This window comes from Beta vulgaris, chromosome 3, assembly GCF_026745355.1.
Source record: "Beta vulgaris subsp. vulgaris cultivar EL10 chromosome 3, EL10.2, whole genome shotgun sequence".
Classification (NCBI taxonomy): Eukaryota; Viridiplantae; Streptophyta; class Magnoliopsida; order Caryophyllales; family Amaranthaceae; genus Beta; species Beta vulgaris.
This window is the reverse complement of record NC_079204.1, coordinates 45086774-45099568: the sequence shown is the minus strand read 5'-3', so window position 1 is coordinate 45099568 and position 12795 is coordinate 45086774. Positions and strand designations below refer to the sequence as shown.

The following is a 12795-nucleotide window of genomic DNA, read 5'->3' as shown; positions in this document are numbered from 1 at the left end:
AAATTAATTTTTGTTATTGTCATATTACCCAAGTTTTAGTTTTTCGTATTTGTCTGAGATCTTTTCTTAGTGGTTATTTTTAGTTTATGTTTGATCTCGCAATCAAAGGAAAATACAACATAGACTAAGGAATCAGTTACATATTGTTGAATACTCACCCCCTCGTCTTATATTATTCGTAGCACACTGTTGTGCACGAAATAGATAAAGTGGGACATGAATTTTATTATATTATTGTCAAAAGTTTATTTTATAAAAGATAATGATATTTAATTGCGTGGGTCTTTCAGTTGGGGTAGGTGGGTGTAGTGGATATTATAATATTACTTTTATTATTTTCTCATCATTGTCAATAAAGGTGCGGGGCTCAAGGTAAATATGGACCGGATCGGGGTAAGACTTGGGCCAACTTTTTTTTACACCAAAACTCGCTAATTTTCGAATGCGCCAAACAAACTTTTTAGCCATTTTCAAGCAAGCCAAATTTTAGCCTAAATTTTTTAATTTTTTATTGTCCATGCATGACCTATCTTTTTTGCCCAATAATTGGGTAATGTTAGGCCTACCCCAAAACACATGCTGAAATATAATGCCTAAGATTCACTAATTTTTGGGTCGATCATGCGAGTCAATGTTGGTAACCTCTAATGTGGAGTATAATTGTAGGGTAAGAAATAATTAAAAGGAAAAATTGATGTTAAGGGTCACAACTATGACCAAGAATTTTTAAAAGGTACTCCCTCCTTTTATTTGCTACATTAACTTTTACATAATTGGCAAAGAAAACATATATGGAACCACTATGTAGTTCACTTCCTAATGAAAAAGCAAATGTGGTAATCTTCTTCTCAAAAGGTGATTAAAGGAGAGCAAGTGAGCCAATAATTCAAAGTTGGCACGTGTTTCTTTAGGAGGAATGTTGGTAAATTTTTAAAACATTCACCAACTCCCTCTGAATTTGAACATAGCAAAAATTTAAAATTTTACATACATCATTCAAACAAAAAACATTACAACTAGGGGTGTTCATAACTGGATGCTGGTAAACCCGACAGTAAAAATAGCGGTTCGTGACCCGACCTGAAAAAATGGGTGTCCGTTTTTCTTGTGTCGGGTCATAGGGTACCCGATTTGAATGTGCTTTTCTAAAAAACTTCCATAGATGACGAGAGAGAGGGAGATGGGAGGTTTCTGTGAGTTGGGTTTGCATATAAGAAACATAATAGTTTGGGGAAGATTTTAATCACCTGAATTAGGCCAAAATTAACCCAAAAATTAAAATAATAACTATAGTTGAGTTTTCTAGAGCAGTTTAATATTTATGAGATTTCAAATAATAAAAAACCAAGGCAAACAAATATTGCAGCCAAACTCCAATATAATAGTTCATAACTCAATGATACATCCAATTTACAAGAAGAACGAGAAATTACAAAAATTTCGGACCTTTGAATTCAGCTTCAACTATTTAGGAGATTTGTGGTTTGAATTAGTGGATTGAAGTCTCGAGGTGGCGGTTGGAAGCTGGTGAGTAATGGAGCCTTGGAGGGAGTTAATTAAGAACACTAAAGAGGAGGGAAAAGGAAGAATGTAGGAGTAATATGGAAACAAAGTTTACAAATAAAAATTTTAGTCATTTGCCCTTGAATTTTACAGATACCCGATAAGCAATAAATGTCGTCCCATTGTCCAACCTGACTTATGTCCATTTTCCCGGGTCGGGTAGTCGACCCGTCAAAACTGAAAAAAAAATTCATAAAACTACCCGATTATTTTGTTGCGGGTTTGCAAGTCATCAGGTCAGGTCAAGTGGGTCAAGTTTTCCTAAACACCACCAATTACATCAGGGTACTCAATTTTTTCCCACCAAAATTTAATTGAAGAAAATTTTAAATCCAACTTTTATAAATAACCAACCCGTTTATTATTCTTTCCCCACTTATTACAATGTTCAAAACCTTCATCTCCAGCCATTAAAAAACTCTTGCAGTCATTGATGAGTTGAAGCATCCGACTTCAACAAACAAAACCCAAAAAAATAAAGTTACACAAGAGGGGGAATCGAGGTAGTATCACTCTTAGCATTAGCATCATTGAGTGATTAAGCTTACTTATTATTGCACTTAATTATCTTTTAAGCTTCAACTAAAGAAGGCTTAAGTTGTTGACAAATTCTTGACTTGAATATGTCTAGCGTCCATTGACAACTACTAAGAATTTATCCACGACATGTACATAAGATATTGCACATATACACTGAACCAATAAGACAACAAGAACCTCTTCTCCAATTTGTTCTAAATGAGCCACTATCGGAGGTCTTTAATCTTGATCTGCAACCAATAGAGGCTTCTAAGAGCAAGAAGAAAATAATAAATTCAATAAAATGGTTGTTAATTAGATGAAGAGTTAGTAATGGAGTGATTAGTGATGGTTCATATGTCTATGTAACGAATTATGACTGGACATATGATAAATCTGAAAATGAAAAAGAACAACATAATAAGATTAAAGGAAACAAAAAAATGTTTTGACCAACTACAACAGAGCAAGTGTAGTAAACAAGCTCCAACATTTTGTAGAAAAAAAGAACAATCGAGGCGATACAGGTTACCTCAAGGAACAATCAACAAATCAACATAAGATCTTTAAGACTTCAAGTTGGACAGTGCATGTAATATGAAAGAGTGTCCAAGTACAACTAATTTGCAATGCCAACATAGATGTGAAAAATAAGAAACTCATAAATGCCATGAGACCTCATCTAACAGTAGCAAACAAGGTTGCAAGGGTTAAGTGGTGCTTACAAATAATACTAAGCATAGTCAGCACAATTCCAAAGTCTAACAACATGTAAAATGTTATACATGTTGATGGGAAGTGGTTTTGTTTGACTAAAATCAGCCAAAGATATTATCTTGCACCAGGAGAGCCAGAGCCATACTAGAGATGCAAAAGCAAAAGATTCATAGTGAAAATAAAGTTCAAAGGTGCACTGGCAAAACCACATATAACATCAAGTGGAGAGGTATCTTTTTGATGGAAAGATATGCATTTTCCCATTCACTAAAATGGTACCAACAAAAAGATGAAGCAAAAACAGAGAGGTTGGTAGACATACCTCTATATAGTGTGATAAAAGAGGTCATGAAAGGGAAGCTCATATAATACATACTACTAGCAATTAGATCTAAATGACCACATTAGACATGTAAACAAATATGGATAATGCAAGACATTGTCAAGCCACATATTTTAGGGGATAGACCAGAGTTTGTAACAAAGGCAACCAAAGATAGTTTTGTCATAAAGCTAATCAATTAAGCATCACGGTCACCTGACATGAATGTCTTGGATCTTGGATTTTTCAATGCAATATAATCACTAAAGGACATAATTGCACCAATAAGTGTGAAGCAAACTATTCTAACTTTTCTCTCTCGGCGTAGGTTAAGGCGATTTTGCCTCATTTTGTGTTGGCGCCATGGCAAGAGAGCGAGCTAAGAAAAGTGCTCATAAAGGAAAGAGAAAAAAGAACGGGCCATCATCGTCGCCGATAATGAAGACTAAAAGTGTTGATGAAGTGACTACAATTCAAGATTTGAAGGTTCCTAGTACTATTCCGGAGAAACCTCATTCTGATGAGGATGATTTCAATGATGTGACTGAAGTTATACCGCCAGCATCTTTGGAAGACTGTATCCATCAATCAATGGAGAAGGCGATTTTGTCGGACTGATTGAATGTTATTACCAGCACATCTAAGGTGGCCACTAGCTCGCAAAGAATGTCTTAGGCTAATGAAGCAACGGGAGGGTAAGATCTAAACCTAACATTGTTAAAATCGATTAAGAGGATATTCAGGATGACGTGGAGTATTGGTCATCGGCGGTCCTTTGTTATGTATTAGGGGCTAACCCACCGTTAAATGTGATGGAGGGTTACTTTCGTCGCATTTGAGGAAGTTTAGGCATAGACAAGATTGCTAGTATTGGCAGAGGAGCGTTCATTGTGAGCTTTGCAGCAATGGAGTCGTGTTTGAAGGTTACGACAGAGGGGTTTTAATTTTTTGATCAAAAACCTTTAATCACTAAAATACGGGACCCTAACATGTTAATTGATAAAACTGATGTGAAAATTGTGCCTATTTGGATCAAAATTCCTAATCAACCTTTTAAATATTAGGGTGAAAAAAGTCTTTTCAAAATTGCTGGTATCATTGGGAGTTTTGTGAAAATGGACCATGCAAAAAAAGAGAAAGATAAGCTTATTTTTGCAAGGGTTGTGATTGAGGTTGGCCTGCAACATAAATTACCTGATACGATTAAATTATGCCATGAAATAGGTGTGATAATGGAGCAAAAAGTTGAATCTGAGTGGAAACCTGTCCAAAAATGTGACAGATGTAAGGGATTTGGCCATGAAAAGAAGCAATGTAGGAGGAATATTGGGAGGAAAGTTTGGGTTCAAAAGAAGAAGCATATTACAAATGATAAGGGATTTTAGATGGTGGGGGTGTCCAACCTCAACCTGTTTTGAACACTTCAACACAACCTATGGTTAATGTGCATAATGCCTTGCTGGCAGCAGCTGAGGAAGAAGGGCCACCAAATGTAGAAGGGGACAAAGTTGATGCTAAGATTGTTGTCAACACAATAGCTACATGAGGCAATAATGATCCTGATACTAGTGGTTCTGTCAACGAAGGAGCTCAGGTGGTGAATATGAGTGATGAAGGTCGGGGGTGGCTCCCCCTAACCTTAATTGATATTCACATGGAACATAAGAGGTCTAAATAATAAATTGAAGGAAAAATTGACAAGAATAATCCAAACTATCACCGTTTCTCTCAAAATAATCCCAATTATGGGTTATTCTAGAATAATCTAAACTATGAGGAGTACGTTCTCAAGATAATCCAAACTTTTAATTATCCTATATATAGTAGACCCAAAAGGGATCATTGAAGGCAAGAAAAATAAAAGTTTGGATTATTTTGGGAAGGTACCCTAAATAGTTTGGATTATTCTAGAATAACCCAAAGTTCGAATTATTTTGAGCGGACCGGTCATAGTTAGGATTATTTCTGTCAATTTTTCCTAAATTGAAGCAGTCTCAGGTGAGGAATTTTATCTCTTCTCACAACATTAAATTGTTGAGCCTCTTAAATACTAAGGTGAAGGCACATAATCTTAGGGGAGTTTATCAAAACATTTGCCAAGGTTGGTGCTTCACTCATAATCTTAGCTATCATGAAAATGGTGGAATAATTGTTGGTTGGTGCCCTGATGCCTTTGAAATGTTAATTATGCAAGTTACAAGTCAGTTTATCCATTGTCATGTCACTCCTAAACATGGTGTTATGTTTTACTACACTTTGTGTACGGCTTTAATGATGGTCACGGTAGAATGGAGTTATGGGAGGGTCTGAAATGTATTGTTGCAACATGTCAAATCTCTTGGCTCTTGTTAGGGGACTTTAATGCTTTGAGTTGTATGGAAGATAGAGTTGAGGCCCCTATAAGAGTTCATGAAATCATTCAAATGAGGGAGTGTTTAAATGTGTGTCAACTAGATGATGTGAGGGCTACAGTGAAGTATTTTACTTAGTGTAATAAGCAGGAAGGGGATCAAAGAGTTATGTCTAGAATTAATAAGGTTCTAGCTAACTCAAGCTGGTAGACTTAGAGTCTGGCTGTATGATTTTGGGTGTAGATTGCCTGAAATATAGATCTTAAACACTTAAAACAATTGATATAGGTAGGTGATCACTTAAACCTTCTCTAATTTTCTTGAAATCAACAAACTTGAACACTGTACTTTGCTGGTGTCTTCTTCGGGAGTGCAAGAGAAGATGGTGAAGTAGCTATTAACGGTTTGCTTGCCAACAACCTTTTGTGAGCAAATAGATTAGCTACTGACATTTTTGCAACTTCAGCTGTTCATGCTTTCTCTAATTTTGTTAAGTATATTTGAGTTGTTGTCCTTAATTTGCTTGGTAATTTTTTTAATTGTTAAAGGAAGTCTTTTACTTTAAGTTATTGGTTATGCATGGTTTTTCGTGGTGCTTGCGACTTTGCTGGAGGTTGTCTATCAAGTGTTGCAGAGGAGAATGGTGTACAATCTTTTAAGTTGATGATGAAAGTGAATTTGATTCAAGAAGAAGTATCCTATGTTGTTTATACTCAATTCCTCCTCCAATCTTTATAAATATATCTTACAAAGATATTTAAGTGTTAAGGTTTGCTGCCAATCGGATTATTGTTCGAGATTTAACTTTGTTTAAATCTTACTTCAAAAATATTTGTCTCGAGGAGGCTCCTTGTTTGGAAGATATGAGAGTTCATAGAAGTCTTTAATTTGAGCTTTTCTCACCCAATGGAGAAACTTGGAATACCCAATAATAAAAAAATTAAGTCACAAAGAAATATGACTCGCCATGGAAACATGCGCCAAAATTCCAAGTGTCACTAACGTTATAGGGTTTGGGGTAATCAAAATTGGTTTGTAATAGTTTGAGAGGTAAGGAGAATCATATGTGGTTATGGGTGTTCATAAATATCCGATCTGTGCAATCCGATCCATGACCCGGCCGATTCGACTAGATTTATCATAATTTTGAATACTTCGGAATGGATACAGATCAGGGATTTTATTTTTGGGTATCCGAAAATATCCGGAACATGGAAATTTCTCGGATATTTTCAGATAACCGATCCGGAATATCCCTTTTCAAGGTCGGATATTCGAATTATATGATGATCCGATCCGAAACATATTCTATGAACTTTTTCCTTAAAAATTTCTTTTATTACTTTTCAGATATTCGATCGATGTTAAATTTCAGATATTTGATCAATTCCTAGCCGAAATTTTTCATTGCGGATTCAGATTGCATTTTTCCATGACCGAAATTTTCGGGTATATTTAATTCATTCTTATTCGTAATTTTTCAGATTGGATCCAGGTTACATTTTTCCCGATCCAAAGTTTCAAATCGGATATCCGAAATGAACACCCCTGTATGCAGCGCACGTTGGCCAATACAAACTTTATAAAGTACATGAGCCAAATAAAAAAGTCGAAAAAATCATCATTTTAGTAAAACATATATGTACTAGTACTATGATGAATATATCTTGAAATTTTATTTATTAAATAATACTTCTCTATTAAAAAAAGTATGTATCGCTGATGTGTTTTAAAATATACCGCAAGTGCACGGTGTCTGTTTAGCAGAAACTGGCAAATACGGGTCGATCCACAGGGAGAGGAGTTCTACAGATTTATATCAATTATCTAACTACTTCCAGAGAGGAAAATAATTGAGGAATTAATAACTAGGCTAGAATGAACTAGAACGCAGAAAAATGGAGATTTATCAAATAATTAAAAGCCTAGGGCAATCGATCGGTCCACCATGCTTATACCAGTTTAATCAATATAATATAGTTCAACAACACTTGGATTGAGGTTCGAATAAATGAATATTTCGCTAATCCTTGGTCAGGCATTAACAACTCCTAGATTAACATATGCCAGTACGGTCGCTCAACATAATCAAATCTACCTATTGTAACAAGCCTCTAATGAATATGATCTTTCGATTCTAATTCTTATTAGCTAAACATAACTCATGATATTGCGCAATTACATGAATTAAACAAGTATAACAAATCAATAGGAATTATTCTAATTCAATCCAATTATTGAAGAACATCAAATCACAATAAAAAGGTATAAACATGGCTTCCCTCTCTAAACCCTAGAAATAGACTACTCACTCATGATGATATTGAAAACGATAAACATAATCAAAGTAAAAGAATTCATGAAATTAAACTAAGTAGAGAAGAATACCAAATGATTGAAGAACGATGAAAAAGGAAATCGACGATCTATATAATCTTCAAATGTAAAGGTTCAACAAAACTAGAGAGAATAAACTAAGTGTTTTGCTCTAAAAAACGTAGAAAATAGATAGGTTCAACGAAAATACTAAAAACCTATTTATACTAATACAAAACCGGCTAAAAAACCCGAAAAAATCGCGTCCTGAGAGTCCGCCCGGTCGGGCGACGGTGATTCACAACTTACGACAAAAAAGCAAATCCGCCCGGTCGGGCGCGCAAGCGATTTTGGATCTTTTCTCGCCCGGTTGACCGGGCTAACATTCCTTTATTTTGGTGAAAAATTGATTTCGCCCGGTCGGGCAAAACCGCCCGGTCGACCGGGCGGAGAAACAGTGATTTTGCGTCAACTTGTGAAGGCTGTATCTCTCGAACACAGATGTCGGGATTGGGGCGTGTGACCTATCATTGGAAAGCCCTTGAAGTCTAGTTTCCAACCCAACTGGAATTTCTTGATTATCAATTGTATATCAAAAGTTATGGCCAAAATAGTGAACAGGTGTCAGTTTTGACACTTCTTTCACCAACTCTTTGCTTCATTCTAACTCGAAATTGCCCGAAATGATGCATTGTGATCCTTGTGCAAGATATCTTCATCTTCAATGATTAATAGGCTTGATCTTAGGTAATCATAATCAATTTGCATCAAAGTAACCTGAAAATGATCAAAACACGCAAACGGGGAGTAGTAGAGCACAACTTACGTATTCATTCCATTATGCACCTAAATGCTCTAAAGAGAGTTCCAAATGCAATCAAATACATCTAAAAACTATATATAGTTGTGACATATCAAACTCCCCCAAGTCAAACCTTTGCTTGTCCTCAAGCAAACAAGACATGAACATGAATATGATTGCTTCGCCCCTTTATATATGAAAACAGAGATCAAAATCTTTTATAAAGCTCATAAATCATTCAAGCAGGCACAATTCAAGTTCAACTGTTCAGATTACTCTATTTATCCATCGCCCAAATAAGCAATCAAATGCAGCTGCCTTAGATGACATACAAATCTCGAGAAGGCTCTCACTAGGGTGTCACTCCTCTCGACATTTTTGTGGCAGGCAAAAAATGTGCCCGATCACTCACCATCCCAACCATAATAACCCTTCCCACTCACACTCTCATGTGTTTAGAAAGGTAATAATGCCATCATCCTAACCATGTCGACTCAAGTAGCGAACGTACTCTTTAACCTTGACAAACTGACCACATCAATCTGATAGACAATGTAAGCGCAAGCTCAAGAGGACTTTTTCAGGGTTGTAATGGGGCTTAGGTATGGGTATGGATTATGTATGGGAAATGTGGTGGAAAAACCAAGAATAGGGGAGCACAAGTTACTAGAAGTATCAACCTGAATATAGCAATAACAGTGTCCCAATTCTATAAATCACAAAATTTTCAATAAACTCATCCTTGAAGCAGTGTGATGAATTTTTTTCTTTGCAAGCACTTGTAAAAGAAAGAATTTTTACTTTTTGTTGTTTCTTCTTTTTCAATCTTTCTTTTTCTTTCTTTTCATTTTTTTCAATCCCATAATCACATGTATTTCAATTTGCTCATTCTTTTCTTTTTCTCAACTTTTGTACCTTAATACAATCATCTCCATCCAAAGTAACTCATAAAAACTATCTCAGATACTAACTCAAACATATGCTCCCCCAAGCTAGGCTTGGATTAATATCAAAAAAGGGCCATGGGCATGTAATGAGGTTTAGTAACCTGAAATAGTCATTAGGCTCAGCGGGGTAAGGAGGTAAAAGTATATCACAAAAATTACTTTAAGGCTCAAAAAGCAGACAAAAGAACGCCTCTATCACAACAATTGCCACAAGTCATCAGATATCAATGCGTACGATGTCAAAGTCAAGATCAGTCAGCTAATGAGGAACTAACACACAAGAAAACAGAATGGATATAGAAATGAATCCATTGGCAAGAATGAATCCTCACAGTCTAACCAATTCAAGTATGCAGTCAAGATAAGCGCTTTATTATCAAAACTCATTGAGGGTCAAGGCATTTAGAGTTCACATTCCAGCATCACAATCTCAAGTGCCCAACTATCCAGATAAAGAGCCCAAATATACTTTCAAAAAAATCATGGGGCATAGGGAAGCAATCACACCAATCCAGTCAAATCGTATTTTTGGTATTTTTTCAGCAATATTTGTTTTTTTTTTTTTTCTGAAAGCAAATAAATCTGGCCTAAGAAAGCAAAAATCTACACTAAAAGGTAGTAAAAGAGAGAAAATACATACAAAAACCTCCCCCAAGCTGAACGTGGCAATGTCCTCAGTGCCGCAAGATGAACTATAGGACTATGCTTAGAGGAAAAATTAACGTTAGTACGCTCCGCTCTCTCACTCTCTAAAAGGGAAAAAAATGAAAAAATAAAAAAAAGATAAGAAAAAAACTACGGGTTGCCTCCCGCTTAGCGCTGGTTTATAAAGGTCCCGCACGACCATATTACCTCCTCAATCTCAAATCGGAGGGCTTGGCAATGAGTGCCCCCTCATCAAACATTTTCCTCCTGCAGCAATTTTGCTCAAGCATAGGAGACTTAACAGCATTGGTTAGTTTAAAAGTGACATTATCATCACCAACACTCAAAGTTAAAGACCCAGACTTGACATCTATAACAGCACCAGCTGTACACAAAAACGGCCTACCAAGAATAATAGGAATTTGGCATCCTCCTCCATATCAAGCACCACAAAATCAACAGGAATATAAAACTTTCCCACCCTAACAGGGACGTCTTCTAAAACACCTAGAGGGTATTTTATAGAACGATCGGCCATTTGCAAAGTAATTTGAGTGCACTTAAGTGCTCCCATATTCAGTTTCTTATAAAAACTAAAGGCATGACAGATACAGAAGCACCTAAATCACACAATGCCTTATCTATAAATAACGCACCTACATGGCAAGGGATGGAAAAACTACCAGGATCCTTCAACTTAGGCGGGGTTCGATTTTGTAAAACAGCACTACACTCTTCAGTTAGAGCGACTCGATCTACCCCACCAAAGTCTTTCTTTTTAGTAATCATGTCTTTCAAAAACTTAGCATAAACAGGCACTTGAGAAATAAGTTCAGTAAAAGGAATTGTTACCTCAAGGTTCTTGACCATAGTCAAGAACTTACCAAGTTGTTGATCGACCTTCGACTTCTGCATCCTATGGGGAAAAGGTAGCCTTGGTGTAATAGGCGTTTCAGAAACCTTTTCCCTCCGTTTCCTGTCTGATCTTCCTTAGCTAGTTCGACCTCAGACATCGAACTCTTCTCCGCTTCTTCCTCTACCACCTCTTTCTCCTTGCTAGGAGCATCATCATCAATGGGCATAGGAGCATCATAAACAGTGCCGCTACGAAGTGTAACGGCATTGACAGTCTCCTTTGGGATGGGTTGTCCCGGCAGATAACCTGGTTGCCTCTGTGCATTATTTTCGGCCACTTGAGCAAGTTGAGTCTCCAAGTGTTTGGTGTTCTTCAGACTCCTTGATGCTCTCCTCATGATTTTTCTGCATAGAAACCATCATTTTCATTAGATCAGACATAGTAGGCTCTTGAGAGCTGGTATTATGAGGAGTTTGCTGCTGATAGCCTGGGGTGAAGGCCTATTGAAACCAGGAGGGGGTTTTGAGGAGCCCCTTGATAATATGGTTGTCTAGCAGCATGTTGTGGTATGTTTTGATGTGGTGGTTGGTAGGAAGATTGTGGTGGAGGTTGAGGATTTTGAACATTGTTGCTCTTGTAGGAAAAATTAGGATGTTCTCTCCAACCTGGGTTGTGTGTGTTATAGTATGGGTTGTGTGGAGGTCTTTGCTGAAAAACATTTGCATGCGCCATTTGATTCGGATCAGGTTGATTGTAGCAACAATCATGACCAAAGTGGCCTTGAACACCACACACTTCACAAAAGGAAGAAGTAATAGGAGCCATGGAAGACATTGCATTAATACTCATAGGAGGAATACTAGACTGCAAAGATTTAGTGAGTCCATCTTCATGCTCAACTGGGCTACTTGTGAAGACAACAAGGCATATGCATCAACATCCAACTTTTTCTTTGTAATAGTCCTGGAAGAACTATGATCATTCTCTGCTAAGTTGGCCAGAAAATTATACCCTTCATCCACCTCCTTATCTAAGAAGACTCCCCGCAGATGAACTGCTGTATCTTGATATGGGGTTGTAGACCATTGTAGAATTCTTGGGTGATGAACCACTTATCCAGATTGTGGTGTGGGCATTCTCTCTGCAGATCCTTGAATCTATTCCATGCTTCCTTCAGTGTTTCATCGGGTTCTTGTTGGAAGGTGGCAAGCTTGTGTCTTATTTCTGCAGTTTTGGTGGGAGGGTAGTACTCTTTCAGGAATGCTTCAGATATAGCACTCCACTCAGTTTCATTAACATCATTCAGCCACTTCTGTGCCTTGTCCTTTAGTGAAAATTCAAAGACCATGACCTTCAACTGATCAGGAGTGACCCCTTGGTGCTTAACGGTACGACAAAGCTGTTGAAACCGTTGTAAATGATTTGAGGGTCTTCAGATGGATGGCCACCAAACTGATTCTGCTGGATCAGTTGATGAGGGCAGGCTTGATTTCGAAGTTGACTGCTTGTATATCAGGCATAGTAGGGCCTGTGGGAACATTGCCAGGAGAAGGTACCCATAAGACTTCAGTGACTTAGGAGGCATAATTGGTTCAGTTGGTTCTTCCGTGGCTTTTTCCTGATTAGCAGACTGCTTTTTCTTCTTTTGTGTCTTCTTGAGCTGCCGGATGGTTTTCTCAAGATCAGGATCAGTCTGAACTGGAGAACCTGTTCTTTTAGACCTGGGCATAAAAGAAACAAAGAAAAATGTGCAGTGA

The 12795-nt window shown here is 37.1% G+C and overlaps 1 non-coding gene across 1 annotated transcript; it reads left to right on the top strand.

The window, feature by feature from the left end:
• Window positions 1–12156: 12156 nt before the first annotated feature.
• Window positions 12157–12263, top strand: LOC125496161 (small nucleolar RNA R71). Its single transcript, XR_007272863.1, has one exon. It is a non-coding gene; the product is annotated as a small nucleolar RNA R71 (small nucleolar RNA).
• Window positions 12264–12795: the final 532 nt, after the last annotated feature.